We start from the raw sequence: 17420 nt of genomic DNA on the forward strand, positions 1-17420 counted from the left end.
GAGCAATGGCATCTACTGAAGTGCGCTCATCTTTTAAATGCAAAGAAAAGAAATTCAATACTTTATATATATTATTTCAAGTTTCTAATAAGTTCAGGGATGCAATAGGTATTATGTAGAGTATTTGTCCAAAACCAATGATAATATATAAAAAGTAACCTATTTTTTAAAGGAGAAGATAGATACTAGAAACCTAAATGCCTAGGACCAATTTCAGTTGGAGCATCACCCCTTATGTTATCCTAGCATTGAATTGACAGTTTTTCTGTATTTCCATATTTGCATATCAGCCACTTACAATTGTTTCAAGCTTTATAACAGAGGACTGCCTTTTTATAGACCAAGGATGAAAGTCTCTTGTGAGTTAAGTCTGATAATGACATCACAATTTGTAAATTAAGATATAGTATGATTACAGAGTGTAGACTAAATAAAAAGTGCTTTCCTATGGATTGAAGTTTGTATTTTCTTAAGCTTTGCATTCCAAAATGGGCTAGCATTCTTTATTTCCAATGGGCACAATAAGCTACTTCCCCAATATATATATATTTTTTTGTTAAAAGTTATTCATACACAACTTGGTAAAACATACTAAATTTAATACATAATGGATTACATCCTGGGATTATCTTTTTCAACAATCTGTAAATTTACAATTAAAAATTGTGTATTAGATTTTTTAGATTGATTTTGATTAGATTTGCATATACTCCTTGTCTAAATTGTCTATTTTTATACTATTAGTAGATGCCTTAATCTTTGTTATTATCCTATCTAATATTTATTTTTATTTTGTAATGTGGAAAGAAACTGGAGCATTTTTATGATACCCATGCTTCAAGTGACTCTATGGCTTAAGCTTTTTTTTGAAAAATGAAATGCTATAAAAACAAAATATGATCTGTGCTTTGAGGTACATTTGCCAGTTTTGTGTTTGCTGGCAGTAATATCTGTGGCCTGTTAGCTCAGTTGGTTAGAGCGTGGTGCTAATAACGCCAAGGTCACGAGTTCGATCCCCGTATGGGCCATTTGCTTTTCTTGATGGACAAGAATGGAATAAGCTCATCGTGGAGTGCATGAATACTTGAAAACATCATAGACACATATATCACAAAATCTCTTCAAATACATATCAGAAGCCAGTGGGAGTGTCATCCTTTGGCTGATGAAGATTTTTCTCTACATGGCTCAGTGACTTTTGTCTCAAATCAAGCAATATGGCATAACTAAGATATGCAAGGGCAAATTAATCAGTTATATTGCTGCTCAAACATAGAGGGCACTAGGTGTTACTAGAAGAAGAAGATATGAGCTTCCCTCTCATTAGTGCACACTGAAGTAAAAAAAATGGAGAATTTCTAAAGACCAGAGCACAAGTAATGGATCTCTGCATTCTTATTGCATCTTTTCTTATTTCCAAATATTTGACATACTTCTGATTTGATAAGTTTAAAAATGAGTTTAAACAAAGGACACCACTGAAGATGATGGAATTTATATGAATTTTAAATGAAGATTTGCAATACTCATACATTGAATGAAAATGGAGCTTTGAACAAAAGGAAAATAAACAATGTTAGCTCCAACGAGATATGAACTCAGATTACTAGATTCAAAGTCCAGGGTGCTAACAATTACACCATGGAACCCTCACCTGAGCAATGGCATCTACTGAAGTGCACTCATCTTTTTAATGCAAAGAAAAGAAATTCAATACTTTATATATATTATTTCAAGTTTCTAATAAGCTCAGGGATGCAATAGGTATTATGTAGAATATTTGTCCAAAACCAATGATAATATATAAAAAGTAACCTATTTTTTAAAGGAGAAGATAGATACTAGAAACCTAAATGCCTAGGACCAATTTCAGTTGGAGCATCACCCCTTATGTTATCCTAGCATTGAATTGACAGTTTTTCTGTATTTCCATATTTGCATATCAGCCACTTACAATTGTTTCAAGCTTTATAACAGAGGACTGCCTTTTTTATAGACCAAGGATGAAAGTCTCTTGTGAGTTAAGTCTGATAATGACATCACAATTTGTAAATTAAGCTATAGTATGATTACAGAGTGTAGACTAAATAAAAAGTGCTTTCCTATGGATTGAAGTTTGTATTTTCTTAAGCTTTGCATTCCAAAATGGGCTAGCATTCTTTATTTCCAATGGGCACATTAAGCTACTTCCCCAATATATATATATTTTTTTTTAAAGTTATTCATACACAACTTGGTAAAACATACTAAATTTAATACATAATGGATTACATCCTGGGATTATCTTTTTCAACAATCTGTAAATTTACAATTAAAAATTGTGTATTAGATTTTTTAGATTGATTTTGCTTAGATTTGCATATACTCCTAGTATAAATTGTCTATTTTTATACTATTAGTAGATGCCTTAATCTTTGTTATTATCCTATCTAATATTTATTTTTATTTTGTAATGTGGAAAGAAACTGGAGCATTTTTATGATACCCATGCTTCAAGTGACTCTATGGTTTAAGCTTTTTTTTTGAAAAATGAAATGCTATAAAAACAAAATATGATCTGTGCTTTGAGGTACATTTGCCAGTTTTGTGTTTGCTGGCAGTAATATGTGTGGCCTGTTAGCTCAGTTGGTTAGAGTGTGGTGCTAATAACGCCAAGGTCACGGGTTCGATCCACGTAAGGGCTATTTGCTTTTCTTGATGGACAAGAATGGAATAAGCTCATCGTGGAGTGCATGAATACTTGAAAACATCATAGACACATATATCACAAAATCTCTTCAAATACATATCAGAAGCCAGTGGGAGTGTCATCCTTTGGCTGATGAAGATTTTTCTCTACATGGCTCAGTGACATTTGTTTCAAATCAAGTAATATGGCATAACTAAGATATGCAAGGGCAAATTAATCAGTTATTTTAATGCTGCTCAAACATAGAGGGCACTAGGTGTTACTAGAAGAAGTAGAAGATATGTGCTCCCCTCTCATTAGTGCACACTGAAGTAAAAAAAAATGGAGAATTTCTAAAGACCAGAGCACAAGTAATGGATCTCTGCATTCTTATTGCATCTTTTCTTATTTCCAAATATTTGACATACTTCTGATTTGATAAGTTTAAAAATGAGTTTAAACAAAGGACACCACTGAAGATGATGGAATTTATATGAATTTTAAATGAAGATTTGCAATACTCATACATTGAATGAAAATGGAGCTTTGAACAAAAGGAAAATAAACAATGTTAGCTCCCACGAGATATGAACTCAGATTACTAGATTCAAAGTCCAGGGTGCTAACAATTACACCATGGAACCCTCGCCTGAGCAATGGCATCTATTGAAGTGCGCTCATCTTTTAAATGCAAAGAAAAGAAATTCAATACTTTATATATATTATTTCCAGTTTCTAATAAGCTCAGGGATGCAATAGGTATTATGTAGAATATTTGTCCAAACCCAATGATAATATATAAAAAGTAACCTATTTTTTAAAGGAGAAGATAGATACTAGAAACCTAAATGCCTAGGACCAATTTCAGTTGGAACATCACCCCTTATGTTATCCTAGCATTTAATTGACAGTTTTTCTGTATTTCCATATTTGCATATCAGCCACTTACAATTGTTTCAAGCTTTATAACAGAGGACTGCCTTTTTTATAGACCAAGGATGAAAGTCTCTTGTGAGTTAAGTCTGATAATGACATCACAATTTGTAAATTAAGCTATAGTATGATTACAGAGTGTAGACTGAATAAAAAGTGCTTTCCTATGGATTGAAGTTTGTATTTTCTTAAGCTTTGCATTCCAAAATGGGCTAGCATTCTTTATTTCCAATGGGCACATTAAGCTACTTCCCCAATATATATTTTTTTTGTGTTAAAAGTTATTCATACACAACTTGGAAAAACATACTAAATTTAATACATAATGGATTACATCCTGGGATTATCTTTTTCAACAATCTGTAAATTTACAATAAAAAATTGTGTATTAGATTTTTCAGATTGATTTTGCTTAGATTTGCATATACTCCTGTTCTAAATTGTCTATTTTTATACTATTACTAGGTGCCTTAATCTTTGTTATTATCCTATCTAATATTTATTTTTATTTTGTAATGTGGAAAGAAACTGGAGCATTTTTATGATACCCATGCTTCAAGTGACTCTATGTCTTAAGCTTTTTTTTTTTTTTAAAAAAGAAATGCTATAAAAACAAAATATGATCTGTGCTTTGAGGTACATTTGCCAGTTTTGTGTTTGCTTGCAATAACATCTGTGGCCGGTTAGCTCAGTTGGTTAGAGCGTGGTGTTAATAATGCCAAAGTCAAGGGTTCTATCCCCGTATGGGCCATTTGCTTTTCTTGATGGACAAGAATGGAATAAGCTCATCGGTGGAGTGCATGAATACTTGAAAACATCATAGACACATATATCACAAAATCTCTTCAAATACATATCAGAAGCCAGTTTCAAGCTTTATAACAGAGGACTGCCTTTTTTATAGACCAAGGATGAAAGTCTCTTGTGAGTTAAGTCTGATAATGACATCACAATTTGTAAATTAAGCTATAGTATGATTACAGAGTGTAGACTAAATAAAAAGTGCTTTCCTATGGATTGAAGTTTGTATTTTCTTAAGCTTTGCATTCCAAAATGGGCTAGCATTCTTTATTTCCAATGGGCACATTAAGCTACTTCCCCAATATATATTTTTTTGTGTTAAAAGTTATTCATACACAACTTGGTAAAACATACTAAATTTAATACATAATGGATTACATCCTGGGATTATCTTTTTCAACAATCTGTAAATTTACAATTAAAAATTGTGTATTAGATTTTTTAGATTGATTTTGCTTAGATTTGCATTTACTCCTAGTCTAAATTATCTATTTTTATACTATTACTAGATGCCTTAATCTTTGTTATTATCCTATCTAATATTTATTTTTATTTTGTAATGTGGAAAGAAACTGGAGCATTTTTATGATACCCATGCTTCAAGTGACTCTATGGCTTAAGCTTTTTTTTGAAAAATGAAATGCTATAAAAACAAAATATGATCTGTGCTTTGAGGTACATTTGCCAGTTTTGTGTTTTCTTGCAGTAATATCTGTGGCCGGTTAGCTCAGTTGGTTAGAGTGTGGTGCTAATAACACCAAGGTCAAGGGTTCGATCCCTGTATGGGCCATTTGCTTTTATTGATGGACAAGAATGGAATAAGCTCATCGGTGGAGTGCATGAATACTTGAAAACATCATAGACACATATATCACAAAATCTTTTCAAATACATATCAGAAGCCAGTAGGAGTGTCATCCTTTGGCTGATGAAGATTTTTCTCTACATGGCTCAGTGACTTTTGTCTCAAATCAAGCAATATGGCATAACTAAGATATGCAAGGGCAAATTAATCAGTTATATTGCTGCTCAAACATAGAGGGCACTAGGTGTTACTAGAAGAAGAAGGAGATATGTGCTCCCCTCTCATTAGTGCACACTGAAGTAAAAAAAATGGAGAATTTCTAAAGACCAGAGCACAAGTAATGGATCTCTGCATTCTTATTGCATGTTTTCTTATTTCCAAATATTTGACATACTTCTGATTTGATAAGTTTAAAAATGAGTTTAAACAAAGGACACCACTGAAGATGATGGAATTTATATGATTTTTAAATGAAGATTTGCAAAACTCATACATTGAATGAAAATGGAGCTTTGAACAAAAGGAAAATAAACAATGTTAGCTCCCACGAGATATGAACTCAGATGACTAGATTCAAAGTCCAGGGTGCTAAAAATTACACCATGGAACCCTCACCTGAGCAATGGCATCTACTGAAGTGCGCTCATCTTTTAAATGCAAAGAAAAGAAATTCAATACTTTATATATATTATTTCAAGTTTCTAATAAGCTCAGGGATGCAATAGGTATTATGTAGAATATTTGTCCAAAACCAATGATAATATATAAAAAGTAACCTATTTTTTAAAGGAGAAGATAGATACTAGAAACCTAAATGCCTAGGACCAATTTCAGTTGGAGCATCACCCCTTATGTTATCCTAGCATTGAATTGACAGTTTTTCTGTATTTCCATATTTGCATATCAGCCACTTACAATTGTTTCAAGCTTTATAACAGAGGACTGCCTTTTTTATAGACCAAGGATGAAAGTCTCTTGTGAGTTAAGTCTGATAATGACATCACAATTTGTAAATTAAGATATAGTATGATTACAGAGTGTAGACTAAATAAAAAGTGCTTTCCTATGGATTGAAGTTTGTATTTTCTTAAGCTTTGCATTCCAAATGGGCTAGCATTCTTTATTTCCAATGGGCACATTAAGCTACTTCCCCAATATATATATATTTTTTTGTTAAAAGTTATTCATACACAACTTGGTAAAACATACTAAATTTAATACATAATGGATTACATCCTGGGATTATCTTTTTCAACAATCTGTAAATTTACAATTAAAAATTGTGTATTAGATTTTTTAGATTGATTTTGCTTAGATTTGCATATACTCCTTGTCTAAATTGTCTATTTTTATACTATTAGTAGATGCCTTAATCTTTGTTATTATCCTATCTAATATTTATTTTTATTTTGTAATGTGGAAAGAAACTGGAGCATTTTTATGATACCCATGCTTCAAGTGACTCTATGGCTTAAACTTTTTTTTGAAAAATGAAATGCTATAAAAACAAAATATGATCTGTGCTTTGAGGTACATTTGCCAGTTTTGTGTTTGCTGGCAGTATTATCTGTGGCCTGTTAGCTCAGTTGGTTAGAGCGTGGTGCTAATAACGCCAAGGTCACGAGTTCGATCCCCGTATGGGCCATTTGCTTTTCTTGATGGACAAGAATGGAATAAGCTCATCGTGGAGTGGCTGAATACTTGAAAACATCATAGACACATATATCACAAAATCTCTTCAAATACATATCAGAAGCCAGTGGGAGTGTCATCCTTTGGCTGATGAAGATTTTTCTCTACATGGCTCAGTGACTTTTGTCTCAAATCAAGCAATATGACATAACTAAGATATGCAAGGGCAAATTAATCAGTTATTATATTGCTGCTCAAACATAGAGGGCACTAGGTGTTACTAGAAGAAGAAGAAGAAGATATGTGCTCCCCTCTCATTAGTGCACACTGAAGTTAAAAAAAAATGGAGAATTTCTAAAGACCAGAGCACAAGTAATGGATCTCTGCATTCTTATTGCATCTTTTCTTATTTCCAAATATTTGACATACTTCTGATTTGATAAGTTTAAAAATGAGTTTAAACAAAGGACACCACTGAAGATGATGGAATTTATATGAATTTTAAATGAAGATTTGCAATACTCATACATTGAATGAAAATGGAGCTTTGAACAAAAGGAAAATAAACAATGTTAGCTCCCACGAGATATGAACTCAGATTACTAGATTCAAAGTCCAGGGTGCTAACAATTACACCATGGAACCCTCACCTGAGCAATGGCTTCTACTGAAGTGCGCTCATCTTTTAAATGCAAAGAAAAGAAATTCAATACTTTATATATATTATTTCAAGTTTCTAATAAGCTCAGGGATGCAATAGGTATTATGTAGAATATTTGTCCAAACCCAATGATAATATATAAAAAGTAACCTATTTTTTAAAGGAGAAGATAGATACTAGAAAACAAAATGCCTAGGACCAATTTCAGTTGGAGCATCACCCCTTATGTTATCCTAGCAATGAATTGACAGTTTTTCTGTATTTCCATATTTGCATATCAGCCACTTACAATTGTTTCAAGCTTTATAACAGAGGACTGCCTTTTTTATAGACCAAGGATGAAAGTCTCTTGTGAGTTAAGTCTGATAATGACATCACAATTTGTAAATTAAGCTATAGTATGATTACAGAGTGTAGACTGAATAAAAAGTGCTTTCCTATGGATTGAAGTTTGTATTTTCTTAAGCTTTGCATTCCAAAATGGGCTAGCATTCTTTATTTCCAATGGGCACATTAAGCTACTTCCCCAATATATATTTTTTTGTGTTAAAAGTTATTCATACACAACTTGGTAAAACATACTAAATTTAATACATAATGGATTACATCCTGGGATTATCTTTTTCAACAATCTGTAAATTTACAATTAAAAATTGTGTATTAGATTTTTTAGATTGATTTTGCTTAGATTTGCATTTACTCCTAGTCTAAATTGTCTATTTTTATACTATTACTAGATGCCTTAATCTTTGTTATTATCCTATCTAATATTTATTTTTATTTTGTAATGTGGAAAGAAACTGGAGCATTTTTATGATACCCATGCTTCAAGTGACTCTACGGCTTAAGCTTTTTTTTGAAAAATGAAATGCTATAAAAACAAAATATGATCTGTGCTTTGAGGTACATTTGCCAGTTTTGTGTTTGCTTGCAGTGATATCTGTGGCCGGTTAGCTCAGTTGGTTAGAGCGTGGTGCTAATAACGCCAAGGTCACGGGTTCGATCCCCGTATGGGCCATTTGCTTTTCTTGAAGGACAAGAATGGAATAAGCTCATCGTGGAGTGCATGAATGCTTGAAAACATCATAGACACATATATCACAAAATCTTTTCAAATACATATCAGAAGCCAGTAGGAGTGTCATACTTTGGCTGATGAAGATTTTTCTCTACATGGCTCAGTGACTTTTGTCTCAAATCAAGCAATATGACATAACTAAGATATGCAAGGGCAAATTAATCAGTTATTATATTGCTGCTCAAACATAGAGGGCACTAGGTGTTACTAGAAGAAGAAGAAGATATGTGCTCCCCTCTCATTAGTGCACACTGAAGTAAAAAAAAATGGAGAATTTCTAAAGACCAGAGCACAAGTAATGGATCTCTGCATTCTTATTGCATCTTTTCTTAATTCCAAATATTTGACATACTTCTGATTTGATAAGTTTAAAAATGAGTTTAAACAAAGGACACCACTGAAGATGATGGAATTTATATGAATTTTAAATGAAGATTTGCAATACTCATACATTGAATGAAAATGGAGCTTTGAACAAAAGGAAAATAAACAATGTTAGCTCCCACGAGATACGAACTCAGATTACTAGATTCAAAGTCCAGGGTGCTAACAATTACACCATGGTACCCTCACCTGAGCAATGGCATCTACTGAAGTGCACTCATCTTTTAAATGCAAAGAAAAGAAATTCAATACTTTATATATATTATTTCAAGTTTCTAATAAGCTCAGGGATGCAATAGGTATTATGTAGAGTATTTGTCCAAACCCAATGATAATATATAAAAAGTAACCTATTTTTTAAAGGAGAAGATAGATACTAGAAACCTAAATGCCTAGGACCAATTTCAGTTGGAGCATCACCCCTTATGTTATCCTAGCATTGAATTGACAGTTTTTCTGTATTTCCATATTTGCATATCAGCCACTTACAATTGTTTCAAGCTTTATAACAGAGGACTGCCTTTTTTATAGACCAAGGATGAAAGTCTCTTGTGAGTTAAGTCTGATAATGACATCACAATTTGTAAATTAAGCTATAGTATGATTACAGAGTGTAGACTGAATAAAAAGTGCTTTCCTATGGATTGAAGTTTGTATTTTCTAAAGCTTTGCATTCCAAAATGGGCTAGCATTCTTTATTTCCAATGGGCACATTAAGCTACTTCCCCAATATATATTTTTTTGTGTTAAAAGTTATTCATACACAACTTGGTAAAACATAATAAATTTAATACATAATGGATTACATCCTGGGATTATCTTTTTCAACAATCTGTAAATTTACAATTAAAAATTGTGTATTAGATTTTTTAGATTGATTTTGCTTAGATTTGCATATACTCCTTGTCTAAATTGTCTATTTTTATACTATTAGTAGATGCCTTAATCTTTGTTATTATCCTATCTAATATTTATTTTTATTTTGTAATGTGGAAAGAAACTGGAGCATTTTTATGATACCCATGCTTCAAGTGACTCTATGGCTTAAGCTTTTTTTTGAAAAATGAAATGCTATAAAAACAAAATATGATCTGTGCTTTGAGGTACATTTGCCAGTTTTGTGTTTTCTTGCAGTAATATCTGTGGCCGGTTAGCTCAGTTGGTTAGAGTGTGGTGCTAACAACACCAAGGTCAAGGGTTCGATCCCTGTATGGGCCATTTGCTTTTATTGATGGACAAGAATGGAATAAGCTCATCGGTGGAGTGCATGAATACTTGAAAACATCATAGACACATATATCACAAAATCTTTTCAAATACATATCAGAAGCCAGTAGGAGTGTCATCCTTTGGCTGATGAAGATTTTTCTCTACATGGCTCAGTGACTTTTGTCTCAAATCAAGCAATATGGCATAACTAAGATATGCAAGGGCAAATTAATCAGTTATATTGCTGCTCAAACATAGAGGGCACTAGGTGTTACTAGAAGAAGAAGGAGATATGTGCTCCCCTCTCATTAGTGCACACTGAAGTAAAAAAATGGAGAATTTCTAAAGACCAGAGCACAAGTAATGGATCTCTGCATTCTTATTGCATGTTTTCTTATTTCCAAATATTTGACATACTTCTGATTTGATAAGTTTAAAAATGAGTTTAAACAAAGGACACCACTGAAGATGATGGAATTTATATGATTTTTAAATGAAGATTTGCAAAACTCATACATTGAATGAAAATGGAGCTTTGAACAAAAGGAAAATAAACAATGTTAGCTCCCACGAGATATGAACTCAGATGACTAGATTCAAAGTCCAGGGTGCTAAAAATTACACCATGGAACCCTCACCTGAGCAATGGCATCTACTGAAGTGCGCTCATCTTTTAAATGCAAAGAAAAGAAATTCAATACTTTATATATATTATTTCAAGTTTCTAATAAGCTCAGGGATGCAATAGGTATTATGTAGAATATTTGTCCAAAACCAATGATAATATATAAAAAGTAACCTATTTTTTAAAGGAGAAGATAGATACTAGAAACCTAAATGCCTAGGACCAATTTCAGTTGGAGCATCACCCCTTATGTTATCCTAGCATTGAATTGACAGTTTTTCTGTATTTCCATATTTGCATATCAGCCACTTACAATTGTTTCAAGCTTTATAACAGAGGACTGCCTTTTTTATAGACCAAGGATGAAAGTCTCTTGTGAGTTAAGTCTGATAATGACATCACAATTTGTAAATTAAGATATAGTATGATTGCAGAGTGTAGACTAAATAAAAAGTGCTTTCCTATGGATTGAAGTTTGTATTTTCTTAAGCTTTGCATTCCAAAATGGGCTAGCATTCTTTATTTCCAATGGGCACATTAAGCTACTTCCCCAATATATATATATTTTTTTGTTAAAAGTTATTCATACACAACTTGGTAAAACATACTAAATTTAATACATAATGGATTACATCCTGGGATTATCTTTTTCAACAATCTGTAAATTTACAATTAAAAATTGTGTATTAGATTTTTTAGATTGATTTTGCTTAGATTTGCATATACTCCTTGTCTAAATTGTCTATTTTTATACTATTAGTAGATGCCTTAATCTTTGTTATTATCCTATCTAATATTTATTTTTATTTTGTAATGTGGAAAGAAACTGGAGCATTTTTATGATACCCATGCTTCAAGTGACTCTATGGCTTAAACTTTTTTTTGAAAAATGAAATGCTATAAAAACAAAATATGATCTGTGCTTTGAGGTACATTTGCCAGTTTTGTGTTTGCTGGCAGTGTTATCTGTGGCCTGTTAGCTCAGTTGGTTAGAGCGTGGTGCTAATAACGCCAAGGTCACGAGTTCGATCCCCGTATGGGCCATTTGCTTTTCTTGATGGACAAGAATGGAATAAGCTCATCGTGGAGTGCATGAATACTTGAAAACATCATAGACACATATATCACAAAATCTCTTCAAATACATATCAGAAGCCAGTGGGAGTGTCATCCTTTGGCTGATGAAGATTTTTCTCTACATGGCTCAGTGACTTTTGTCTCAAATCAAGCAATATGGCATAACTAAGATATGCAAGGGCAAATTAATCAGTTATTATAATGCTGCTCAAACATAGAGGGCACTAGGTGTTACTAGAAGAAGTAGAAGATATGTGCTCCCCTCTCATTAGTGCACACTGAAGTAAAAAAAAAATGGAGAATTTCTAAAGACCAGAGCACAAGTAATGGATCTCTGCATTCTTATTGCATCTTTTCTTATTTCCAAATATTTGACATACTTCTGATTTTATAAGTTTAAAAATGAGTTTAAACAAAGGACACCACTGAAGATGATGGAATTTATATGAATTTTAAATGAAGATTTGCAATACTCATACATTGAATGAAAATGGAGCTTTGAACAAAAGGAAAATAAACAATGTTAGCTCCCACGAGATATGAACTCAGATTACTAGATTCAAAGTCCAGGGTGCTAACAATTACACCATGGAACCCTCACCTGAGCAATGGCATCTACTGAAGTGCGCTCATCTTTTAAATGCAAAGAAAAGAAATTCAATACTTTATATATATTATTTCAAGTTTCTAATAAGCTCAGGGATGCAATAGGTATTATGTAGAATATTTGTCCAAACCCAATGATAATATATAAAAAGTAACCTATTTTTTAAAGGAGAAGATAGATACTAGAAACCTAAATGCCTAGGACCAATTTCAGTTGGAGCATCACCCCTTATGTTATCCTAGCAATGAATTGACAGTTTTTCTGTATTTCCATATTTGCATATCAGCCACTTACAATTGTTTCAAGCTTTATAACAGAGGACTGCCTTTTTTATAGACCAAGGATGAAAGTCTCTTGTGAGTTAAGTCTGATAATGACATCACAATTTGTAAATTAAGCTATAGTATGATTACAGAGTGTAGACTGAATAAAAAGTGCTTTCCTATGGATTGAAGTTTGTATTTTCTTAAGCTTTGCATTCCAAAATGGGCTAGCATTCTTTATTTCCAATGGGCACATTAAGCTACTTCCCCAATATATATTTTTTTGTGTTAAAAGTTATTCATACACAACTTGGTAAAACATACTAAATTTAATACATAATGGATTACATCCTGGGATTATCTTTTTCAACAATCTGTAAATTTACAATTAAAAATTGTGTATTAGATTTTTTAGATTGATTTTGCTTAGATTTGCATTTACTCCTAGTCTAAATTGTCTATTTTTATACTATTACTAGATGCCTTAATCTTTGTTATTATCCTATCTAATATTTATTTTTATTTTGTAATGTGGAAAGAAACTGGAGCATTTTTATGATACCCATGCTTCAAGTGACTCTATGGCTTAAGCTTTTTTTTGAAAAATGAAATGCTATAAAAACAAAATATGATCTGTGCTTTGAGGTACATTTGCCAGTTTTGTGTTTGCTTGCAGTGATATCTGTGGCCGGTTAGCTCAGTTGGTTAGAGCGTGGTGCTAATAACGCCAAGGTCACGGGTTTGATCCCCGTATGGGCCATTTGCTTTTCTTGAAGGACAAGAATGGAATAAGCTCATCGTGGAGTGCATGAATACTTGAAAACATCATAGACACATATATCACAAAATCTTTTCAAATACATATCAGAAGCCAGTAGGAGTGTCATCCTTTGGCTGATGAAGATTTTTCTCTACATGGCTCAGTGACTTTTGTCTCAAATCAAGCAATATGACATAACTAAGATATGCAAGGGCAAATTAATCAGTTATTATATTGCTGCTCAAACATAGAGGGCACTAGGTGTTACTAGAAGAAGAAGAAGATATGTGCTCCCCTCTCATTAGTGCACACTGAAGTTAAAAAAAAATGGAGAATTTCTAAAGACCAGAGCACAAGTAATGGATCTCTGCATTCTTATTGCATCTTTTCTTATTTCCAAATATTTGACATACTTCTGATTTGATAAGTTTAAAAATGAGTTTAAACAAAGGACACCACTGAAGATGATGGAATTTATATGAATTTTAAATGAAGATTTGCAATACTCATACATTGAATGAAAATGGAGCTTTGAACAAAAGGAAAATAAACAATGTTAGCTCCCACGAGATATGAACTCAGATTACTAGATTCAAAGTCCAGGGTGCTAACAATTACACCATGGTACCCTCACCTGAGCAATGGCATCTACTGAAGTGCACTCATCTTTTAAATGCAAAGAAAAGAAATTCAATACTTTATATATATTATTTCAAGTTTCTAATAAGCTCAGGGATGCAATAGGTATTATGTAGAGTATTTGTCCAAACCCAATGATAATATATAAAAAGTAACCTATTTTTTAAAGGAGAAGATAGATACTAGAAACCTAAATGCCTAGGACCAATTTCAGTTGGAGCATCACCCCTTATGTTATCCTAGCATTGAATTGACAGTTTTTCTGTATTTCCATATTTGCATATCAGCCACTTATAATTGTTTCAAGCTTTATAACAGAGGACTGCCTTTTTTATAGACCAAGGATGAACGTCTCTTGTGAGTTAAGTCTGATAATGACATCACAATTTGTAAATTAAGCTATAGTATGATTACAGAGTGTAGACTGAATAAAAAGTGCTTTCCTATGGACTGAAGTTTGTATTTTCTTAAGCTTTGCATTCCAAAATGGGCTAGCAATCTTTATTTCCAATGGGCACATTAAGCTACTTCCCCAATATATATTTTTTTGTGTTAAAAGTTATTCATACACAACTTGGTAAAACATACTAAATTTAATACATAATGGATTACATCCTGGGATTATCTTTTTCAACAATCTGTAAATTTACAATTAAAAATTGTGTATTAGATTTTTTAGATTGATTTTGCTTAGATTTGCATTTACTCCTAGTCTAAATTGTCTATTTTTATACTATTACTAGATGCCTTAATCTTTGTTATTATCCTATCTAATATTTATTTTTATTTTGTAATGTGGAAAGAAACTGGAGCATTTTTATGATACCCATGCTTCAAGTGACTCTATGGCTTAAGCTTTTTTTTGAAAAATGAAATGCTATAAAAACAAAATATGATCTGTGCTTTGAGGTACATTTGCCAGTTTTGTGTTTGCTTGCAGTAACATCTGTGGCCGGTTAGCTCAGTTGGTTAGAGCATGGTGCTAATAACGCCAAGGTCACGGGTTCGATCCCCGTATGGGCCATTTGCTTTTCTTGAAGGACAAGAATGGAATAAGCTCATCGTGGAGTGCATGAATACTTGAAAACATCATAGACACATATATCACAAAATCTTTTCAAATACATATCAGAAGCCAGTGGGAGTGTCATCCTTTGGCTGATGAAGATTTTTCTCTACATGGCTCAGTGACTTTTGTCTCAAATCAAGCAATATGACATAACTAAGATATGCAAGGGCAAATTAATCAGTTATTATATTGCTGCTCAAACATAGAGGGCACTAGGTGTTACTAGAAGAAGAAGAAGATATGTGCTCCCCTCTCATTAGTGCACACTGAAGTAAAAAAAAATGGAGAATTTCTAAAGACCAGAGCACAAGTAATGGATCTCTGCATTCTTATTGCATCTTTTCTTATTTCCAAATATTTGACATACTTCTGATTTTATAAGTTTAAAAATGAGTTTAAACAAAGGACACCACCGAAGATGATGGAATTTATATGAATTTTAAATGAAGATTTGCAATACTCATACATTGAATGAAAATGGAGCTTTGAACAAAAGGAAAATAAACAATGTTAGCTCCCACGAGATATGAACTCAGATTACTAGATTCAAAGTCCAGGGTGCTAACAATTACACCATGGAACCCTCACCTGAGCAATGGCATCTACTGAAGTGCGCTCATCTTTTAAATGCAAAGAAAAGAAATTCAATACTTTATATATATTATTTCAAGTTTCTAATAAGCTCAGGGATGCAATAGGTATTATGTAGAATATTTGTCCAAACCCAATGATAATATATAAAAAGTAACCTATTTTTTAAAGGAGAAGATAGATACTAGAAACCTAAATGCCTAGGACCAATTTCAGTTGGAGCATCACCCCTTATGTTATCCTAGCATTGAATTGACAGTTTTTCTGTATTTCCATATTTGCATATCAGCCACTTATAATTGTTTCAAGCTTTATAACAGAGGACTGCCTTTTTTTATAGACCAAGGATGAACGTCTCTTGTGAATTAAGTCTGATAATGACATCACAATTTGTAAATTAAGCTATAGTATGATTACAGAGTGTAGACTGAATAAAAAGTGCTTTCCTATGGACTGAAGTTTGTATTTTCTTAAGCTTTGCATTCCAAAATGGGCTAGCATTCTTTATTTCCAATGGGCACATTAAGCTACTTCCCCAATATATATTTTTTTGTGTTAAAAGTTATTCATACACAACTTGGTAAAACATACTAAATTTAATACATAATGGATTACATCCTGGGATTATCTTTTTCAACAATCTGTAAATTTACAATTAAAAATTGTGTATTAGATTTTTTAGATTGATTTTGCTTAGATTTGCATTTACTCCTAGTCTAAATTGTCTATTTTTATACTATTACTAGATGCCTTAATCTTTGTTATTATCCTATCTAATATTTATTTTTATTTTGTAATGTGGAAAGAAACTGGAGCATGTTTATGATACCCATGCTTCAAGTGACTCTATGGCTTAAGCTTTTTTTTTGAAAAATGAAATGCTATAAAAACAAAATATGATCTGTGCTTTGAGGTACATTTGCCAGTTTTGTGTTTGCTGGCAGTAATATCTGTGGCCTGTTAGCTCAGTTGGTTAGAGCATGGTGCTAATAACGCCAAGGTCACGGGTTCGATCCCCGTATGGGCCATTTGCTTTTCTTGAAGGACAAGAATGGAATAAGCTCATCGTGGAGTGCATGAATACTTGAAAACATCATAGACACATATATCACAAAATCTTTTCAAATACATATCAGAAGCCAGTGGGAGTGTCATCCTTTGGCTGATGAAGATTTTTCTCTACATGGCTCAGTGACTTTTGTCTCAAATCAAGCAATATGACATAACTAAGATATGCAAGGGCAAATTAATCAGTTATTATATTGCTGCTCAAACATAGAGGGCACTAGGTGTTACTAGAAGAAGAAGAAGATATGTGCTCCCCTCTCATTAGTGCACACTGAAGTAAAAAAAAATGGAGAATTTCTAAAGACCAGAGCACAAGTAATGGATCTCTGCATTCTTATTGCATCTTTTCTTATTTCCAAATATTTGACATACTTCTGATTTGATAAGTTTAAAAATGAGTTTAAACAAAGGACACCACTGAAGATGATGGAATTTATATGAATTTTAAATGAAGATTTGCAATACTCATACATTGAATGAAAATGGAGCTTTGAACAAAAGGAAAATAAACAATGTTAGCTCCCACGAGATATGAACTCAGATTACTAGA

General features: G+C 32.5%; 10 non-coding genes across 10 annotated transcripts; all 10 read left to right on the forward strand.

The window, feature by feature from the left end:
• Nucleotides 1-954: 954 nt before the first annotated feature.
• On the forward strand, nucleotides 955-1028 carry TRNAI-AAU (transfer RNA isoleucine (anticodon AAU)). Its single transcript has one exon. It is a non-coding gene; the product is annotated as a tRNA-Ile (tRNA).
• Nucleotides 1029-2610: 1582 nt separating this feature from the next.
• TRNAI-AAU (transfer RNA isoleucine (anticodon AAU)) lies at nucleotides 2611-2684 on the forward strand. The gene has a single exon. It is a non-coding gene; the product is annotated as a tRNA-Ile (tRNA).
• A 2434-nt stretch (nucleotides 2685-5118) lies between these two features.
• TRNAI-AAU (transfer RNA isoleucine (anticodon AAU)) lies at nucleotides 5119-5192 on the forward strand. The gene has a single exon. It is a non-coding gene; the product is annotated as a tRNA-Ile (tRNA).
• Nucleotides 5193-6778: 1586 nt separating this feature from the next.
• Nucleotides 6779-6852, forward strand: TRNAI-AAU (transfer RNA isoleucine (anticodon AAU)). Its single transcript has one exon. It is a non-coding gene; the product is annotated as a tRNA-Ile (tRNA).
• Nucleotides 6853-8444: 1592 nt separating this feature from the next.
• Nucleotides 8445-8518, forward strand: TRNAI-AAU (transfer RNA isoleucine (anticodon AAU)). The gene has a single exon. It is a non-coding gene; the product is annotated as a tRNA-Ile (tRNA).
• A 1588-nt stretch (nucleotides 8519-10106) lies between these two features.
• On the forward strand, nucleotides 10107-10180 carry TRNAV-AAC (transfer RNA valine (anticodon AAC)). Its single transcript has one exon. It is a non-coding gene; the product is annotated as a tRNA-Val (tRNA).
• A 1586-nt stretch (nucleotides 10181-11766) lies between these two features.
• Nucleotides 11767-11840, forward strand: TRNAI-AAU (transfer RNA isoleucine (anticodon AAU)). The gene has a single exon. It is a non-coding gene; the product is annotated as a tRNA-Ile (tRNA).
• Nucleotides 11841-13429: 1589 nt separating this feature from the next.
• TRNAI-AAU (transfer RNA isoleucine (anticodon AAU)) lies at nucleotides 13430-13503 on the forward strand. The gene has a single exon. It is a non-coding gene; the product is annotated as a tRNA-Ile (tRNA).
• A 1589-nt stretch (nucleotides 13504-15092) lies between these two features.
• TRNAI-AAU (transfer RNA isoleucine (anticodon AAU)) lies at nucleotides 15093-15166 on the forward strand. Its single transcript has one exon. It is a non-coding gene; the product is annotated as a tRNA-Ile (tRNA).
• A 1590-nt stretch (nucleotides 15167-16756) lies between these two features.
• TRNAI-AAU (transfer RNA isoleucine (anticodon AAU)) lies at nucleotides 16757-16830 on the forward strand. Its single transcript has one exon. It is a non-coding gene; the product is annotated as a tRNA-Ile (tRNA).
• Nucleotides 16831-17420: the final 590 nt, after the last annotated feature.

The sequence above is a fragment of the Pseudophryne corroboree genome, unplaced genomic scaffold, assembly GCF_028390025.1.
Source record: "Pseudophryne corroboree isolate aPseCor3 unplaced genomic scaffold, aPseCor3.hap2 scaffold_822, whole genome shotgun sequence".
NCBI classification, from domain to species: domain Eukaryota; kingdom Metazoa; phylum Chordata; class Amphibia; order Anura; family Myobatrachidae; genus Pseudophryne; species Pseudophryne corroboree.